Raw genomic sequence first — 14,193 nt, 5'->3', positions numbered from 1 at the left:
AGTGAAGGATGAATGAAAAAGAGAATGGGAGAGAGATTTCCATCAGTTTCAATCCTCATGTTGTCCTCAACAGTGTTTAGAGCAAAGATCAAATTAGAATTGGAATTGGTTTATTATTGCCAAATGTACTGAGGTACAGTTAAAAAATTTTCTCACATTCTGTTCATACAGATCAAATGATTCCCCAGTACATTGAGAGAGTAGAAGGTAATAAAATAATAGCAGAATATCGGACAAAGTTTTTAATGTACCTCGTTACAGAGAAAGTACAGTGCAAGCAGACAATAAGATGGACTGCTCTCTGCAGATGTACCTGTTCTGTTTATTATGAATCACACTGAACCTCAGCTGGAAATCAACGGGGTCGAGTCAGGATGTCTAACCTGGATCGCACATGGGACAGGTTATATCTTTGCTTCATTTCCTCCTCTCTATGTACATCAATTTTCCGATTTTCTGATCATACAGAATGAGGTGCTTTATCAGTGGTAAGGGAGAGGAGGTGTCCAGAAGTTGCCGCCTGGCCTCAGCAAGGTCGAGGTCCATCCATCACACTGCATCAGCAACCTCTTTGGATGTGGGTTTGCTGGTAAGTTTGGGATTGGTGCACAGAGGGTGGAGAGTACTTCGTTCAGATTCAAGGAGGAGAGGCGAGTGCTGCAATTGAGCCAGTTGATGTCTTGTCAGCAGTTAGAGATGAGAGCACCCAGAGCAGGCAGAAAATCAGAATGGGGTGTCCAAGAAGAACAGGAGGATTGGAGGCCAGGGAATTCACGCTTCAAAAAAGTGGGCTCAGAGATGGAGACGACTAAAGAAGAGGTTGGCGTAATAGCTGGTGTGGAACTCACTCACAGAATAAAGCAATGTGATTGGTGTAGCATTGGAGTTGATAGATTATGTGGTCACGTGGATTAATGGGTGATGCAGACTCATTGGGTTGGAAGGGTCTGTTGCCATGTTGTATCTCTAAATGAAAAATATGTAATAAAATCCCAGATTTCTCATCTCACAAGGCTTAGGATGTGGGATTACAGGAACATCTGTGTAGACCTGGCTCAGTGCAGGAGTTGAGACCTGGGGTAGATCAGTCGTGATCATGTTGAATAACAGGACAGGCTTGAGGGGACTGGCAGCTACAGCTCCTCCTTTTTCTTGTGCTTTTGCCTTCTCTACCTCAGTTCCACTGATAAATGTGTTGCATTTATATCTGAAAGTGTCTAACAATCTTACCTTTAACATTTTCGTTCACACCTGCCATGGTAACTTTCTGAGGGACCGTGTGTAGATGTTTGCTGCCCTTATAATGAAGACACATTTCCAGACGTCACTTCAGACTATCCGAGCTATAATTGTACTGTGGTTCCTCATTAGAACATAGGACAATACAGCAGGAGATCTGTCACCTGACCAGGTACACTGCCTAGTAGTATGTCTGTCCACCTGTCCTTGTTCTTGGTTCTCCAATCAGAGGATATAGTAGTTACAGGATTACTAAATGGTTATAATGTTTAGTTTTTTACATGGGTCATTAAATCTGTTATACTTAAAGTAGTCTGGTTTCTAATTTTAATATTCTGGGTAAATTTGCCTGCTGATTTGTGGTGACAAAAATGGGCACATCATTAAACGTGTTCGAAACAGAATTGTGGAAAACAGTAAGATGTAATTCCAAACCTTTCCATTTTATGTCACTTGAGATAAGCCGAGCATCCCAATTTCCTTTAAAACTTGTTTTCACCTGCCACTGTCTTTTACTTATTAAAATACTTGGGCCCTTTACGTTGTCTCTTCATTCAGAGCTCCATCATTCTTACCCCTGAAGTGGATGATGTCACTCTTTCCCACTGAACACTACCTGCCACTCGTTAAATCCAGCAATGGCACTTCACAACTGTTACCGGTCGTCACTTGCTTGATGTCTTCAGCCAAACTTACAAATGCAACTCTGTTCATTCAGTCGTCATTTATATGTGTATGAAAACATTGTACTGTACTGGAAGGTGAGGGAGATCAGTGGTCAGGACCTCACACTTTGAGAACATACTGATTATCCACATTGAGTCCCAACTTAGAATAAGAATCAGGTTTACTAACATGGACAGATTTTGTGGAATGTGTTGTTTTGTGGTGGCAGTAAATCGCAATACATAAAATATACCATAAAAGACAATAAGAACTATATTTATATAAAAGAGACCAAAAATAGTGAGGTATTGTTCATGGGTTTACGAACTGTTCAGAACTCTGATGGTGGAGGGGAAGAAGTCGCTGCTAAAACTGCATTTGCCTTCAAGTTCCTGTATCTCCTCCCTGATGGTAGTAATGAGAAAATGGTATGTCTTGCTTGGTGGTTCTCAGTGATGGATGACGTGTCCATGATGCTGGGTAAGCCAGAGCCCATGATGGAAATGACCGAGTTTACAACTTCCTGCAGCTTCATCCAATCCTCTGCCATTCCTTATCGATAGACATCAGTGTTTTACCCTCGACGCACTGCACTTTTTCTGGCGACACTCTTTTTTTATCTCTTTACTTTTCCATTCTATTCCCCTGGATGTAAAACAAAACACATCTTTTACACCAGATTTAATCTACATTTGCTACAGGGTCAAATAATTAATTAATGTCTCTGTAAGGAAGTTTTCTGTTCACTCTGTTCCTGCATGGGTTTCCTCCAGGTTCTCTTGTCTTCTCAAACAGTCCAAAGGCATATGACTTGTAAGTTGTCCTGTGACTAGTGTTAAATGGGTGAGCTGTTGGGTGACAAGGCTCATTGGTGCAGAAGTGGGTGTACGGTGCTCTGTCTCTAAGTAAAATAAAGCAGCTATATATATGTTTTACAATGGAGATTAAAAAAGGCTTAAGGAATTCACACAATGTATGCATTTATCACTAAGTGAAAATTCAATAAAATTTTTCAAGTCCATTCTGCCCATTTTGCTGTTGTTGCTACTGACTGGGGAATCTCATTAACAATACTGTCCTTTTGTAAAGGCATGCATATCAACTTTTGTGATCAAAGCCTAACCAAACAGCAGTAGATAATTGATGATGTCCTTCAGTAATTTTACAAACAGACCTGACAGTACAATCACTTTATCACAATCAGCTGAATACTGATGAACCTCATATCAGGCTTGGAGACTGTCATCCATTCCTGTTCAGGACCTTGACGTCTAATGGTCAGTCCAGCTCAAGAAATGGAACTCGTTCATTCTACACAGTCCCAGCACGAACACCTTCCCCAATCCAATGACCTCTAAAGTGAAAAGTACTCATTAAAATAAAACTGAAACAATGCGCAAAGTTGAGAAGATATGGAAAATGCTGTCGAGAAATAAAAATATCTGGCCGGATGCTTGCAGTGTTATCAGAACTACAAAAAGTAAGCATGCCAAGCTACAAATGAATCCTAACATGATCATGCAGAGTTGTGTGAACTGAGCACTGAACGAGTAAATAATTTACCTAAATCAATTGGGGGAGAAGGAATAAATGCTGAAGGAACAGTGCGAAGAAGACGGTAAAAGTTTAGCAACTGAATCTCTGTTAAATGAGCGAGAGCGAAAACAGTATGATGCCCTTACTGAATGTGTCCGTACTGGGCTATAAAGCAGTCTGAGAGAATGTTTGCTGAGTGGTTCTGCCAACCCAATGGATGGTGTTAACAGTGATGTCGCTTTTGTTGGAATACAGTACAGCAACACTGAGTAGACACCCTGGGAACTGCAAAATGGGTAAAAAGGAACTGCAAAATGGGTACAACACTAGCCCAACATAGACCTCTGGTGGCTGAAGTGTTTGGGATGTAATTAAGAAATGTCTGGGGGAAAATCCCCAATACAGTTTGACTGGAGGAAAGCGTTTAATTGTAAGCAAAAGGCTTCAGATGCTGTTTCTGAATATGAAGACAGTTACAGGACAGGTTGGCTCAGCTACTCAGGAGTTCAAGGAATAACTGAAGGTAATAAAGAAGAATTCACATATAGCCTTCTCAAGGCGACCTTTATGGATTACTTCAAACCAAATGTTGACAAAGTGGTCAGGTGAACCAAAGCAAATTGGAGTGAAGCTGCCTTTTTCTACAGTGATCTGGTGCAAGCTGCCAGACAAGTGGAGCAATATATCAAAGTCGAAATAAGGAGGGTACAGATGAAACAACCGCCTGCACCTGCTAACCAACAGAACAATTGCAACTGGAATTCACAGCAATATGACAATTTACTAGTTGGAAATTAAGGTGATGTACTTTGTGTGCTCGATTATCTAGCCTTCAAAGGAGACAAAGCAAACTTGAACAAGGCACAATTGTAACAAGAGGAAAGGATTTATTTGGGACAGAACATTTCCCAAGACAAACAAGAAATCCCTGAAGATCGTGCAAAGGCTGTTATATCAGCAAAGCCACCTGCAATAATCCAGCAACTTTGATGATTTCTGGGCTTGGGCAACTATATCAGAGCATGGTTTGATTCATATGCTGAAATTGTTCAACCCCGCACTAGACTGTTGAAAGGCAGCAAACACTCCGTCAACCTTGTGCCTCTTAATGAAGATCAGCTGGAAGCTTTCCAAATATTAAAGGTGATATTAAGTACTGCCCCTGCATTTAGAAGCCATGATATGAGATGACCATTTATGCTGTATGTCAATGAGAAGTGTGGCTGCATAAGAACAGTTTCAACTCAAGAACACGGAGACGAACAGTGTTCTGTTGGATATTCCTTTGCCAAATTGGATAATGTAGATGTTGCAAAAAGATGGGTTTGATGTCTCCAATCAATGCAGGCAACCTACACGCCAGTCACTGCTGTTTCCATCATCATGCTGGATCAATCCTTAAATGTTCAATGTCCACATCCGGTGCTTACACTACTGTGAATATCAACAGAGCCCTTCAAGTGACAGAGGCTCGATGGTCCAGGTTGTCCACTGATCTTGAAGCTCTTCATATTATCAGGTCCAGCCAATCCAGCTACACTGCTGCCAGTGAACATGGAAATCTGTGATGATCATGACTCTGCAAGAACAATAACATGCAGTAGGATGGATATCACCATTAAAAAATGCTTTTATTGAAACCAAATCTGATTCTGTACAACGATGACTTCTCAACCATTGAGGATAGAGTTTGAATGGCTAGTTGAACTGTTGTAACAGAAAATGAAATGATGGCCACAGGAGCATGGCTCTGGGTTCCTCTGCACAACAGGCAGAACTGAAAGCTAGTAGAAGGAAGACCAACTAAAATCTACACTGATTCTTGATTGCTTTCTGACTTGTTCGTGACTTTGGAAACTTATGGAGATAAAGAGGATTTCTTACCGTCATAGCAACTCCAATCAAGAATGGCCAACTAGTAGGAGAACTAATGGAAATCATACAACTAGTATTAGAAGTCACTGTATTGAAATGCAAAGGTCACTTTGAAACAACTCTAAACAAGAAAGCAAAACTGAGGCCATTTGAAGTGGTAACAGGGTGACCTATGCTTTTACTTGGAGCTCTTGACCTCAGACACACTGAAATACATATTATGGCAGATAGTTTAGTTAAGTGTTGGGTGAAATTAACCCAAGTTGTTCAGTCTGTTTCTAAACAGGTTTTTGCTGCTGATCCATCAGAAGGAGGACACACACTAATTGTTGGCAAGTTGGTTCTGGTCAAGAAACCACATTAGGAACCATTGGAAGCTCGATGGGAAGCTTCTTACCAAGTACTGTTAATTACCAATTCAGCAGTCAGGGTATAAGTAAGTGGATACAAGCCAATCACTGCAGGCGAATTAAAGTGACACCAGGTTAAGATTGTTGTGAGAAGACTTCAAACATGAGTATAATTATGAGACATAATGGATTTATTTTGATGTTTGTTGTTGTTGTAGGTCTATATATTTTCCCTACTCATGATTTGCTGGCCTAATGACTCAAAATATATACTTCTTGGTATCATACGAATATTCAGATGCTGTTAATGATTCAAGTTGTTAAGGATGTCAATACTGTATAGACCACAAACTTCAATGTACTCATCAATGTTAGGCGTCCCTACAGGTCCAGAGTAAGTATGTTTCCTTTTCTATAAAATTCCAGTGATGGTGATGTAGGTAGTTCATCGTCCTACCAGCGACATGAGTACACAATGGTCATACCCCCACATACCATCTTTAACTGAATCATTTATGCAAATACAATCAACATGATTTGCAAAATGACACATCTGACTTTATCCATATTTCGGCCCTCCCAATAATCATCTCTGTTCATGTCAAAGCTATCCAACCTTATCATGTATTTACCATAAAGGCTGCTTTTCGTCTGAGTTCATAAGGAACCATTCCAATAGGGCACAGTTCTTCTCCTAGCAGCTCAGGGGGAATAGTTGCAGTTATAGGTAGGGAATGTTGCATCTACATAACTAACAATTCTGAAGACATATTTGATTGGCTGATCACATTCATAAATTAGTTGCTAAACTACATTAACCTGATAGATGGGATTGGTTTAATTGGATTTATTTCTGTCTTGGATGCTGGGATTACTCAATATTAAAAGCCATAATATTCAGATCAATATGCATTATCATAACCAACATTTTTATGTTGGTTTAAAGGCAATCATCACCAGAATAATTCAGAAGTATAAGTGTTCCTGATGTATCCAAACATAAAGTAATCCTTTCATGCTTTGAAGATGTATTCCTTGATATTATACAGCTGGAGTAGTTTTTGACTACTGTGTAACATAGATTTTTGAAAGTAAATTTTTCTGTCCCTGACTTTTCTGATGTAATGATTCTGAATGTGTGATTTAGAATCAAAGGTAGGATTGTTGGAATTGGGTGTTCTTTCATACTTTTAAGAAGGTAATTGGTTGTTAATTTTTTTTAAGCAATAGCAGTTTACTAAAATTTTAACTTGTGTCACAAACATGAGAGAATCTGCAAATGCTGTAAATCAAAGCAATATGCACAAATTGCTGGAGGAAATCAGCAGGCCAAGCAGCATCTAAGGAAAAGAGCAAATAGTCGATGTTTCAGACCGAGACCCTTCATCCGTTTACTCTTTTCCATAGATGCTGCCTGATCTGCTGAGCTCTTCCAGCATTTTGTGTGATTTAAACGCATGTATTTTCACAATATGTGGTGTTGGTCTCTACCAACTGGTGGCAAAGTGGTATAGCAGTTACATAACTGTTGATAACTTTTTCATTTTTCATTGGCTAAGTGATAGCACATGACACACATGCTGTGCCGGTGTATCTTTTGATTGGCCCTTCATTTATCTCAGGAATGTAGCCTTAACACAGCATAAAAGTTGTAGTCACTGCATAAATTACCATCTTGTGTCTATCTTCACCTTGGTCTGCATCTTAGTTTCATAAGTTCTGTGTCTGCTCCTTTCTTTAAGCTTCAAATAAATTACCACAAAGCAACAAGTTTCACTCATTCTTGGATTCCTAAAATAACTTGTGGATCAGAAAATCACCAGATCTACACATGAGATTATTTTGCAGTGGTTTAAATTTCCCAATAGGCAATTAGGTGAAAATGAAACAGAGATATTGTTTTTCTGGGAATTTCTCAGGAACAGAGGGATTTTATTGGAGTCGATTCATTCATATGTTTCATGCAAAATAAATATGACAAGTGATGAGAATAATTTGGTAACATATAAGAACATAGAACATAGATCATTACAGCACAGTACAGGACTCTTTGCCCACAGTGTTATGTTGAACTTTTAACCAATTCTAAGATCAATCTAACCCTAACCTCTGACATAACCCACGTTTCTATCATCTATGTACTTATCTAAATGTTTCATAGATGTGCTTGTTCATTCCATGCACCCGTACTCTCTATACTTTCTATACCCCTATACTTTCCTCCAATCACTTCAAAATCATGTCCCCTGGTTTTAGGCATTTCTGGTTTTGGAAAAGGTCTCTGGCTATCCATCATATCAATGCCACTTATCATCTTGTACTCATCTAGCGAGTCACCTCTCACCCTCCTTCACTCCAAAGAGAAAAGCTGATTAATTATCTCTCTGAACATTCTCTCCTTCTACCCTTGGCCTATGGTTTCCTAAGCTTTGCATTTGGCCCAAATCAGTCCAAGGTCAGTAGTCCAAGGACAGTAGTCTCCTTTGGGACCCTTTTGGCAGGTGCTGCGGAGCAGGGCACAAGAGAAGAGGCCACAGAATGCAGTTGGAAGGAAAGTTCCTGTTGCTAGAGGTGAATTGTGCAGATGAATTGCTCCAGGGAGGAAGGGGCAAGACTCCGAAGAGAGCCAGGGCTTAGACAAATTGGAAGAATGTGGAAAAAAAAGTGCAGATGGAATACAATGTTGGGAAATGTTTGATAATGCATTTTGGTAAAAGGAAAAATAGGGCAGACAATAATTCATATGGTGAGAAAGTTCAAACGTCGGAAGTGCAGAGCGACTTAGGAGTCCTCGTGCAAGACTCCCAGAAGGTTAATTTACAGGTTGAGTCTCTGGTAAAGAAGGCAAATGCAATGTGTGTGTTTATTTCAATGGGAATAGAATATAAAAGCAAGGAGATAATGCTGCCTCTGCACTAGTCAGGCTGCACTTGGAGTATTGTCAACACTTTTGGGCTCCATATCTCAGAAAGGATTTGTTGTCATTGGAGAGAGTTCAGAGGAGCCTCATGAAGATGATTCTGAGAATGAAGAGTTTAACACATGAGGAGAGTTTGGCAGCTTTGGGCCTGTACTCTCTGGAATTTAGAAGAACTTTGGGGAAGCTGGGGAGATCTCATTGAAATCTACCAAATGCTGAAAGGACTAGATAAGGTAGATGTGGAGAGGATGTTTCCTCTGGTGGCGTATCCAGAACTAGAGGATACAGCCTCAAAATTGAGGGGTGAGCCTTTAGAACAGAGGTAAGGAAGAACTTTTTTAATCAGAGAGTAGTATATCTGTGGAATGCTCTTCCACAGTCTGCGGTGGAGGCCAAGTCCATGGATATATTTAAGGCAGAAGTTGATCATTTCCTTATCAGTCAGGGCATCAGAGGATATGGCGAGACATCAAGGGACGGGGTTGAGTAGGATCCAGGATCAGCCATAATGTAATGGCAGAGCAGACTTGATGGATTGAATGGCTTAATTCTGCTCCCATATCTTATGGCCTTCTGGATACGGTCTTCAAGGGAAATTCTGAGTGTGGCAGGTGCTTTCACACAGACCGTGGGTTCTGTGCGTGAGTAAAACAATACACCCCACTATTCCAGAAATGAGTTCCAACGTTTGTGTGCACATTGGATGAGTTCAACTGTAATGGGGCCTTTTACTTTTTCTTCTGTAACTGTAAATTTGGTAAACATCCTTGCTTTCTAATTTTATGCTGGTGTGCAATCTGTCATTTCTGGGCTACTGATAACCGTGTAAGAGCAGTATTTACAGAATATTCACTCAAATCATAGCCCTTTTAATCAAGACATCCAGATGTTCCTGTTTGGTTGAACCCCAAATCATACCAACCCTAGACGTACATTGCCTGAGAAAGGAGGCCTTCTCACTGCTGAGTTGCGTGGCTATTAGAGTTAGTTAATGAGCTAAGTTGGTGTATGAACCCTGGTTAGAGGGTTACACTATAATTACCTATATGCATGTAATTGTTCAGTAAATTTTCCAGTAATCATGGTACAATTACTACTGTGTTTTTGTGGAACTTCTTAGTTTTCAGTAGCAGGTGTCACACTACTTGCATATGGTTGTTTTATGGGCTAATTGTGATAAATAGATTGTTGTTACAGGTATTTCTAACTTTATTATCTCTGGCTTCTTCCTCACTCCTTTTCAGTTGGAAGCAGGTATTGGCCTGACGCATTGATTGTTTTCTTCATCTTGACTTCTGGAAAACCTTTGGATCGCAGCAGAGTCAGGATCCAACATCTCCAATGGTTCAGGTGCTCTTGGTCAACCCTGAATAAAGTCAGCAGCATTCAACCCTGGTGATGCAAAGGATACAAATAAACACTGACTGGATCTAGATGTTGGTGGATCAGTAGACTCACAGTGAGGCAGAGAAGTTGGTGGGATGGGATCAGGGTTCTGGTGTGGAGAGGGAGGAGGGAGAACAGATCAGAGAGGAGGCAAGAACAAATGTCATGAAGAAAGGAATGGGAGAGTGAAGGATGAATGTAAAAGAGAATGGGAGAAAGATTCCCATCAGTCTCAGTCATTGTCTCAGCAGTGTTTATAGCAGAGAGCAAATTAGAATTGGAATTGGTTAATTATTGCCAAATGTACTGAGGTACAGTTAAGGCAAAGTTTTCACTGTACCTTGTTACAGAGAAAGTACAGTGCAGGTAGAGAGTAAGATGGATGTTTCTCTCTGCAGATGCATCCATTACATCTATTGTGAATCACACTGAACCTCAGCTGGAGATCAAAGAGGTTGAGGCAGGGTATCTGACCTGGATCACAAGTGGGACAGTTGTTTTTTGCTGCATTTCCTCCTCTCTATATTCATCTCTTGTCTTTTATCGCCATCTCTCACTCCTCTAAAAGGAAGTTTGGTTTAAGTAGAAGGGCTATTGTGGAAGTGGGGAACTGAAGCTTTGTTTCAAGAGGCTTCGGCAAGGAGAGGTGGAGGTCAAGATTCTTGATGCCATTTTGGAGTGGCCATTGTATGAGTGTGTCAGTGCAGGAATCTGAGGTCTGAGGCTTTAGATCAGGAAGCTTCGGGAAAGAGCCACAGGTACAGTTTTCTTTATAATTACAATAATATCAAATTATAACTAACAAAAGTAGGGATGCAGTATCAGGCGATGTGCTGTAGTTACATGATGTGGGAGCTGGTGGAACTCTTTATGGTTTCTGATGACCACAGCTTCAGCAAGTGTTGGTTGCTCGAGGAACTCAGGATCAAAGCTGATGACCCACAATCTGAGCTTCAAATACTACAGTGCGTTTTGGGAGGGAAAGAGTTACCTGGACACTGTGTTTCAGGAGGCAATCACACCCATTCGATTCATCACAATTAGTATTATTCTGTGCTGCGTCGTATGACATGGACGATCATGGTCAATCACCAGCTTGATTGTTTTTGCAATTACGAATAGAGGAGGTTTACGAGATTGATCTAGGGAATGGTAGTGTTAGTATATGAGGAGCAACTGATGGCCCTGGGCCTGTGCTTGCTGGAGGTTAGACAAAGGACAGGCAGGTGGGGGGGGGGGGGGTGAGGGGTGTGGAATCTCTTTGAAACCCAACGAATATTGGAAGACCTAGATAGAGTGATGTGTAGAGAATGTTTTCAGCAGTGAGATGATGTAGGATGTGAGGGCACATCCTCAGAACTGTGTGTCTCAAGAACAGAGATTAGGAAGAGTTTCTTTAGGCATGAGGTAGTAAATCTATGGAATTCAATACCACAAATAGAAGCTGCAGTGGCCAAGTTAATGGGTACATTAAAAGAGAAAGTTGATAGGTTCTTAATTTGTAATGGTGTCAAATGTTACAGAGAAAAAGCAGGAGAATGATGTTGAGAGAGATAATGAATAAGCCGTGATTTAATAGCTTAGCAGACATGATGGGCCAAATGGACTAATTCTGTTCCTAGTCTGATGCACTTCCTCTCGCTCCATCCCTTTCCACTTTACCTTTACTCTCTTCTTTCCTGTTCTTCTTGCCTTTCTCATCTACTAATTTCCTATTAATTTTTCAATCATTCTACCCTCCCTTCTCTAATTTCATTATCCCTGTCCCCTTTCCTCTCACACACTTCTCCCATTTGTGTCATTATTCATACCATTCTTTCATTGAATTGTTCCCTTTGATTTTTCCTTTCCCATTCTGCTTCTGAACTCTCTGCTTAAATTACAAAACACTCCAATATTTTGAGGGCTTTGTCATTAAAGGGACAGCTCCGGGTGATTAGTTTGCAAGGCAAGTTTTGAAGGTATGCTGTATCTACAACTGGGACACAGACCATTTCTCCTGACCACATTTGACACAACTTTTACCCTAGGAGACCACCCGCCAGCTCTCTCACTCAGTTGACAGCACTTGTCGTGCATTTAAGCCTAATCTCAATCATATTTCATCAGCAATTTCCATTGATTCTTCATTGTTTGCCAACTCAGTATGAGTAAGACATTGGACTCCAATTAGGCTCACTTCTTCTGTTCAAATAAAATTACTCCCCGTGCCGTGATGCCTCCAAACACCCATTGCTAGTAATTGTGTTTGGGTATTTAGAGGCAAGACGACGCAGCAAAGTTTGAGGTCACCGACTTTGATATTGACAGTCAATCAGTCTTTCCAATGAGTGTGAATCGCTGCCAGCAGTTTGAGTCTCCTGTCTAATCCTTTAAACTGCTGAATCCATGGTGAACCAGAAGCCAGGATGGACAGAATTGAGTAAAGTAGTAGAGTAACTAAGTAACAACAGTTATCGGCCACGGCGAGAGCAGGATGAAAGGTGCAGAGTTGCTAGGCGAGGACCCAGCTCACGGGATAGAGTGAACAATGTAGAGTCTGCGAAGACAGAGTGAACTTCCAAGCTGCCAAAGGACGGCAGGGGAAGCTGCAGAGACAGTGGGATAACCTGGGTGTGGCCCTAGCACAGCAGGGCTGGGGGAGGACGGGAACAGGAGAAGTCATGGCTGGCTCAGACGGACCTGTTGGGAATATGGCACTAAAGAGCTCAGGGGGCCTGAAAGGGAGAGGCAGAGTGTGGGTCTCAGGCGGACATGAAATTAATTTGGCAGGGCAGAGCTGAGGGTCAGGAGTAGGCTATATAGAGCGAAGGGCAACCACACAAAGAATTAACAACAGCCATTAGCCAAAGGTGATTAAAATGATAGTACTACCACTAAAGTAGTAAAGAAATGGTCTGCAGAGGCCATCGAGGCCTTGAGAAGCTGCTTTGAGGTTACTGGCTGGAATGTGCTTTGTGAACCAATTGGGGAGGACATTAATGGACTTACTTATTGTATCACTGACTACATGAACTTCTGTGTGGACACTGCCATACCGTCAGCGACTGTTCGCTGCTTCCCTAACAACAAACCAATGGCCTAAAGGCTTTTCTTAACCACAAAAAGAGAGCCTTTAGATCAGAAGTCAGGGAGGAATTGAAACACGTGCAGATGAAACTAAAAAAGAAGATCAAGCTGGTTAAAGAGGGATACAGGAGAGAGCTGGAGAACAAGCCTGGGCAGAGTAGCATGGGGAGGTGTGGAGAGGCATGAAGAACATCACTGGCTTCAATCAGCCTTGCTGTAGAGCATCAAAATGTAGCTGTGAATGGACTAATGGGTTAAGCCAATTCTTCAATCAAAGGAGATGGTGATGGACTTTAGGAAGGCTAAGCCTGCTTTGCTCCCTGTTACAATTGATGGTGAGGTTCATGGATGTGGTGAGGATCTACAAGTACCTGGGGGTGCATCTGGAGAACAGGCTTGAGTGGTGCACCAACACAGAGGCTGTGTACAAGAAGGGTCAGAGTTGCCTCTGCTTCTTCAGGAGACTGAGGTCCTTTGGAGTTTGCAGGCCTCTCCTTCACATGTACAATCTTCTATGTGGTGGTGTGCTGGGGCAATGGCATCAACACAGGTGATGCCAACAGGCTCAATAAACTGATTAGAAAGGCTGGCTCTGTTATAAGATTCAAACTGGACACACTGGAGACTGTGGTAGAACAAAGGACCCTACAGAAAATTTGGCAATTCTGGACAATGTTTCTCACCCTCTGCATGCCACCTTGACTGAACCGAGGAACAATTTTAGTAATAGATTTAGATGATACTGCTGCTCCAAAGAGCACTCTATGAGGTCATTCTTACCCTTGACCATTAGGCTCTATAGAGAGTCAACCTATAGCTGGGGAAGTGGGAACAGTCCTGTTAGACTATTTGTGGTAACTTATTTTTTCTTTCTACTTCTCTTCTAATATTTATATCTGTGCACTTGTAATGCTACTGTGACACTGTAATTTCCTTTGGGATCAATAAAGTATCTTACCTAGTAGACGTAGATGGGGCAACTTGAAAAGGGTGCAGGCACATCCATAAGTGTAAATGGAATTAGTGTAGAGAGGTGCAAGGTCAGCACAGATATAATGTTTCTGTGCTGTATTGTTGGCCAGCGAGGTATTAAAATATGGAAGAAAACATCAAACTTGAATGGATAAAGAGCAGTGGAAGAAGACAAACCAA

This window comes from Hypanus sabinus, chromosome 13 (assembly GCF_030144855.1).
Source record: "Hypanus sabinus isolate sHypSab1 chromosome 13, sHypSab1.hap1, whole genome shotgun sequence".
Classification (NCBI taxonomy): Eukaryota; Metazoa; Chordata; class Chondrichthyes; order Myliobatiformes; family Dasyatidae; genus Hypanus; species Hypanus sabinus.
Note: the sequence above shows the minus strand (reverse complement) of the source record.